Below are 7,173 nucleotides of genomic sequence, written 5' to 3'. Positions count from 1 at the left end.
GGAAAGCCAATGTGGTTGCGGATGCATTGAGTAGGAAGGCAGTAAGGGTCTCGGCAATGATGGTTAAGGAGCTGAACTTGGTGGAGAGTTTTAGAGATCTAAGGTTACAGTTCGACTTAGGAACGAACGTTATCAGGTGCTGTAACCTTAGAATTTCCAGTGATGTGTTTGACCGAATTTGGAGGAAGCAACGTGAGGATGAAGAACTGGTGAAAATTTTGAGCGTGCTTGGTACAGATCAGGCCAAGGAGTTTAATGCTGGGACGGACGGTATGCTACGTTACCTTGGAAGGACGTGTGTTCCCAATGATGGCGAACTGAAACGGATCATCCTGGAGGAAGCTCATCATAGTCGTCTTAGCATACACCCTGGTATGACTAAGATGTATCAAGACCTCCGTTTATCATTCTGGTGGCCTGGAATGAAGAGGGACATTGCGCGTTTTGTGTCTTCTTGTTTAACTTGTCAGCGTGCAAAGGCTGAACACCAAAGACCAGGAGGTTTGCTGCAGCCATTGGAAATTCCAGAATGGAAGTGGGACAGCATCTCTATGGATTTCGTGACTCATCTGCCACGTACAGTCCGAAACCATGATTCAATTTGGGTGATTGTAGATAGATTAACTAAGAGCGCCCACTTCCTGGCCGTTAATTTGAAGATGTCCATGACAAACCTGGCCAAGCTGTACGTTAAAGAGATTGTTCGGTTGCATGGAGTTCCTTCAAGCATTATTTCAGACCGAGACACGAGATTCACATCTCGTTTTTGGCAGTCATTGCAAGGAGAATTGGGAAGCAAATTGCAGATGAGTTCTGCCTATCACCCTCAGACGGATGGCCAATCTGAACGAACCATCCAGACTCTTGAAGACTTGTTGAGGACGTGTGTTATAGATCATATGGGAGTATGGGATGAAGTTCTGCCGCTTGTTGAATTCACATACAATAACAGCTTTCAAGCAAGCATAGGAATGGCACCGTTTGAAGCTCTTTATGGAAGAAAGTGTAGAACTCCTTTGTGTTGGTTCCAAGAAGGTGAGACTGCATTAACCGGACCTAAATTAATCCAACAAACAACCGAGAAAGTGAAACTGATCCAAGAACGATTGAAGACGTCTCAAAGCAGGCAGAAATCGTATGCTGATAAGAGAAGAAGACCCTTAGAGTTTGCTGCTGGAGATCACGTGTTCCTCAGGCTGAATCCAATCACTGGAGTGGGGAGAGTTCTTCGTCCAAAGAAGCTATCACCTAAGTACGTTGGACCTTATCAAATTCTGAAGAAGATTGGATCAGTTGCGTATGAACTGGCTTTACCACCTCAACTGTCCAACCTTCATCCAGTCTTTCATGTTTCACAACTCCGGAAATATATAGCTGATCCATCACATGTACTGGAGTTAGAAGACATCCAAATTCTCCCAGACAGGACACTGGAGATGCAACCTATTTGTGTGGAAGACAGCCGCACCAGACTCTACAAAGGAAAGGAAATTCGTCTCGTGAAAGTGGTGTGGAATGCAAAGACTGGCGACTCAACATGGGAGGTTGAAGAGGCTGTGAAGAAATTGTACCCGGACCTATTTCCTGGTAAGCTTTAGAATTTTCGAGGACGAAAATTTTTGTAGTTAGGGGGAATGTGAGAACCTGATTTAATTAGCACACAAATCCATTCTCTGATCATCATTTATTGCACCGTGCCACGTCAAAACCCACTCACTTCCACTCTGCATGCGCCTGCCAAGTGTCAAGGCTGGAACCTTTGGAAATTTGTAGTGGAAGACAAGTGGCATCCGTGAATTGGACACTCGTCTTACGAGAGAAGAGAATTGATTTTCTGAAAAACCTTCTCTCCATTCACGCATACACCTTTCTTCTTCCTCTGAACCAAACGTTTCAAATTCTCTAGCTTCTCTCTAAACCATTTTCATCTTCTCTCTAAGATAACTCACCGTCATTCTCTCCAATCTCATTTCAGACACCGTGGAAACATTCCCTGCACCGTGAGCATCATTTTGAACCGGACAGAACTGAGAACTGAACTGGTAAGTTCTCGTCTCTGCACCTTCATCTATTTAGTTCATGCGAACCAAATTCTGGTTGCATGCATGAGTTATAGGTCTGAACTTTGTGTCATTTTTGGTATCTTAGATTTAGTGAAAATCGTGGAGTGATTCGTTGGGTAGAAAGCTGTGAGTGATCGAGAGAAATCATTAAGCAATTGGAAGTACACTACTGAACCAGGTAAGGGAAGCTTTAGTAATTTAATTTAATACTGGTTTGATGTCTATGACAGTAATGAAGTGTACTGGTTGTCTAAAATGTATGAAATATATGAATTTTGATTGTGCCTGAATAAGCATGGTTGCCCTGGATGTATATTATGAATGTTGTTTGAACCGTATGCAGAGAATGAGATGCATGATTTGGAATATGATTGAATTTCTGTATGATTTGGAATGATAATACTTGGAACTGGATGTTGATGATGATACGTTTGAAACTGGAAAATGGAAGATTCTGTATTGATGAAATGATAATATGAATTCTGTAATGTATGAGATTGGTGTTAAAGATAAATTCTAAGTTATGGATCGTATGAAAATTTTGAAGTTAATGTGAATGAAAAATCTGGAAATCTGATCTTTTCTGATTGATGATGTACGCTCGTCATCGAACGGTCTTATACCGTTCGGTTTCCCTGGAAAATAACTTAGAATATGAATTCTTTCATTTGGAAAGGATTTTGATTGAGAACGAGCGTTAATTGTGTGAATGGTTAGGTCTGAGCGTTCGGCTCAGCCTAGCGTGTCCAACGATTTAAAATAAATTGAAGAGTATTTAGGACGCTCGGTTTTGTTACCAGCGTTCGTCATAAGCAGCGCTTAGTATTAGACTGAGCGTTCGTCCAAATGAGCTCTCGGTCATTGATTTAGCGTTCGTCCTAAGCAGGGTTCGGTTCGATAACTGAACGCTCGTCCTTATCATTGCTTCGTGAGCGAACGTAACTAGCGTTCGTCCAAATTCTTAATTTACGTTCGGTCATTGACTGGCAGTGTTTGCTTCCGAATTTAATAATACTCTGATTCTTTATTTAAATATATTTAAAATCTATTTATCCTTTTGATTCAACCTAAAGTCTTTATACTTAGAAGTTTCCTAAGTATTATTCTGATCTTGTAGTCTCAATCTCAATTAAATTATTAAGTGTTCTTAACGTCCGTGAATGGATAAGGGTTCGTTTCTTTTGTTCAGGAACGAGGTTGCAGTGTACTGTAATTCGTTCGTCTTTGTTTATTAAAAGAGGGACGTTCTTTAAATTAAAAGAGTGGAACATAGAATGAAAATGTGAATAAGAGAACTGGTTAATATGTGCGAATGGTATTTGAATGAACTTTATTGAAGTGAATTGTGAATGAGCGTTCCAAGGAGGAACGTCTCCATGATGTGAATGTTAGAAGTTATGTAGTATGACCATGGTAAAGCTGCTGATGGCTGTTCATCCTGATATTCCGTGAGTGCTCATCCTCATGTAGAGGGGAGTAGGTCATGCGTGGGAATGGCAGGAGACCCTAGTCCTACTGAGTACTTTGGACTGATAGGGTTAACCTCGGGTGGCAGCTGTTGAGGGCATCCCAGTTACTACACCACCCGGGTGCAAGAACGCCTGTAGATACATGGCTTCATACAGTCCGGACAGTCGTCATTTATGAGAATTTGGATGAGTTATATTACGCTTTGTGTATGTATTGTTATTGATTTGTACGATTGATTTTATATGTTAAAGTTTATGTTGGTGATATGAATTAAATTACCTAAGCTTACCCTTGCAATTTCCTTGTGTTGTCTACTGTTTTTGTATGTCCGTCTTGTCAATGCAATGATCATCCGTTGTGGATGTGAGCAGATGGTGAGGCACCCCTTGAAGCAATGCTGGAAGAAGAAAATTTGGAGGATGCCAACTTGGTAGAAGTAGAGGTTAAAGCCGAACAGTAGAGTGTTCGTTCTTTAGAAATTGCTAGCGTTTATGTGCTGTATTTAGAGACGTTCGGTTATTTATTTTGTAAGGCCGTTCGTCCAGATTTGTGAAGCCTGGTAGTTAGAAAACTGAACGCTGTATAACTTTGTACGTTCGTTTTTTTTTTATTTTGAGCAGCTGTTGCAAATATTAAGACTGCACTGTAATTTCTGTAAATGTGATTAGTTCTGATTAATAGTAATTACTATTTATTGGGATGTTACAAAAATAAATATAAATAGTTTTATAATTTTATTCGAACTGGTTTTTATTTATTTTCTAAGTAGTTTTATAATTAAAAGAAATGATAAAATGATTATTTTAATTTAGAAAAAAATTATTTGAAAGATAAATTTGGAAAAAAATGTGGACGCGTGGAATGTCGATATATACTTGTTAAAACACTAGTAAAAAAAGCGGATTCTGACGCCCCATATATGCTTCGGTTACTGAGAAACCGAAGCGTACAAGGTTATATACCTCGGTCCCGATCCAACCCGAGGTCCAAAACCCATATTGCTTCGGTTAACACAAAACCGGTGCCTATAACGTAACTACTGCCTCGGTTTGCTACGAAACCGGTGCCTAAACCCCTCCCTATTGCTTCGTTTGGAATGAAACCGAAGCCTATACACCTCTGCTGGTCACTGAAAAGTCTGAACCCTTCCCTATTGACGCGGTTAAAGTAGAACTGAGGCCTATTACCCGGTCAAATCAGTCACACCGCATGACCCGCTTTTTCATTTTTTCCTCTACTTTCCTCTGACACTCTCATCTCACTCCCATCTCCCCTCTCGTTCTTTCCTCATCTCACTCTCATCGAAACAGGGCGCGATCTCTCTTCTCCTCTCCCACTTGATAGCCACGGTGCGAGGACGAGACGCGATGGTGGCCGGTGTCGAAAGCGGAGGGGGGGGGGGCGCGATGGTGGCCGGCGTCGAAAGCGGAGGGGAGGCGCGAAGAGGTGCCGGCGAGGCGTCCTGCAGCGGCGGCGAGTAGTCCCTTGAGGCCGCGGCAGCCCAATCTCCTTTGAGGACGCGGGTTGAGCGAGAGTGGTGAGCCATTCGTCGTCGCCGCGGCGGTTGAGCGAGAGCAAGGGGTTGGACCAGAACAGTGGCGGTGGCTGTGACGGTGGTTGGGGCTGGGGGCTGGGGGCTATGAGGGTTTGGGTTTGGAGGCTGAGGGCTGAGGGTTGAGGCTGAGGGCTGTGAGGGTTATGAGGTTGGGCTTGTGGCTAGGGTGGGGGTTGGGGTTGTGGCGGTGGCTGGGGCTGTGACGGTGGCGGTGGCTGAGGGTGAGGATGATCAAAGGTGGGTTTTTTAATGATGGGTTTGGAGATCTTTTGGTAGGAAGGACGCGTTGGAGGAGCAAACGAAGGGGAAGAATCGTCACCACTAGGATCATCACCACCACTAGGAGCCAACGAAGGGGAAGGACGCGTTGGAGGTGCGTTTTGCGAGTAGGAGGAGTGTTGGCCGCCATGGATCACCACCACCAGGATCGTCACCATCACCAGGATCATCACCACCAGATCCTCATCCCCATTTTTATTACTTTCTGCATTGGGGTTCTATGAAATTGGGTTTCTGAAATTGGGAAATCTTGGGTAATTTCGGGTTGGAATTTTCTGGTTGCATAAATGTTTCAGGTTCCAAGTTTCCAATATCTCGGGTTGAGATTTTCTGGTTGCATATTGGGTAATCTTGAAGGTTTGCACATGGCTTCCACTACACCACATAACCAACCGCAATGGATTTTGGATCTGAAGAGCACTATGAATCGAGTCCTAAATCTGAAAAAAAAAAACACGCTACTGCCTCGGTTATCTAATAACCGAGACATAATCTGTCTCGTTTTATCTCGGTTCATCACCCGAGGCATAAAGCCTGTCTTGTTTTACCTCGCTCGTATATGCCTCGGTTGTAGAACGGATGCCTTTAAACAAAATTAACCGGTGTCTATTTCTATTACTGTACTAGTGAAACATGTGTTATGTGCATATGCATTCATTTTTTTTATGATAATAAAAAATAATAATTAGTTTTTTGAATATTCCGTGAAAAAAAATGTGAAATCTTAGTTGAGCTAGACAATATTAGGATCACAACAGTCGGATCGGACGCGATATTGTCTACCCGCAACCCAATCCGACAAAAAAAAGTCTATCCCTACCCGACCTGCTACTTGCACATATACCTGCTTCAAAAATATTCGCATGTATTTCAAAACCTGCAGATACCCACAAATATTTAAAAAAAAAAATATATTTTGATAAATTATTAAAATAAAATTACAAAAAATATATAAAATATAATATAAATTAAATAAAATATAATAAAATTAATTTTAATGAAATATAACCTTATAAAATATAAATTAATGTTAGTTTTAATTAAATTTAACTTGATAAAATATAAACTATATTTTTATTTTTATTTTTTTTACGTAGCAGATATCTGTGGGTACAAATAGTATAATATCCGCACTCAACTCGTTTATAAATGAATATTAAAATACCTGCTATCTGTAATCCGTGAGTAGTAAATATTCACAAATACCAACTATCCATCGCCAATTTTATTCGCAATATCCACGAATCCTTTCAAGGTCATTACCCATGTGACCCTCATGAATCACCACAAAAAAATCCTGATCGTCAACATTAAGGATGTCATAATGACCATTATACCATCCTTGTTCCGAACCTCATTAATGAGTGTGTCCTCATATATATTTGAAATCACAGAGTTATATGATTTATATGTCACAACACACACATATGCATTTAATTATTTTAATTATATAAACTCATGTGATGACTAGTGACTCACTAATTCAAAATATTGACTAATTGAATACTTTGACTAATTCAACCATTAATATGAGTTTTAAAAATATTGATTATAATAACACAATGCACAATAACACAATGCACTATAGTTTATGAGTATAAGAAAGTAGAGATCCAAATTTTAGAGAATTGATAGTTTCTTTTTACTCTAATATTCATGAGTTGCATTTATCTCAAACATTAAAAATTGCCAAAGTCTGAGACATACAATGTTTATATAGCCTCTTATAGAACTTGTACAATATGCAAACATACACTAGCAACCAAATAACCAATGAAATTAATTTCCAATGAGTTAATTCAGCGT

Source organism: Vigna umbellata, chromosome 7 (genome assembly GCF_029865625.1).
Source record: "Vigna umbellata cultivar VRB3 chromosome 7, Vumbellata_1.0, whole genome shotgun sequence".
NCBI classification, from domain to species: Eukaryota; Viridiplantae; Streptophyta; class Magnoliopsida; order Fabales; family Fabaceae; genus Vigna; species Vigna umbellata.
Note: the sequence above shows the minus strand (reverse complement) of the source record.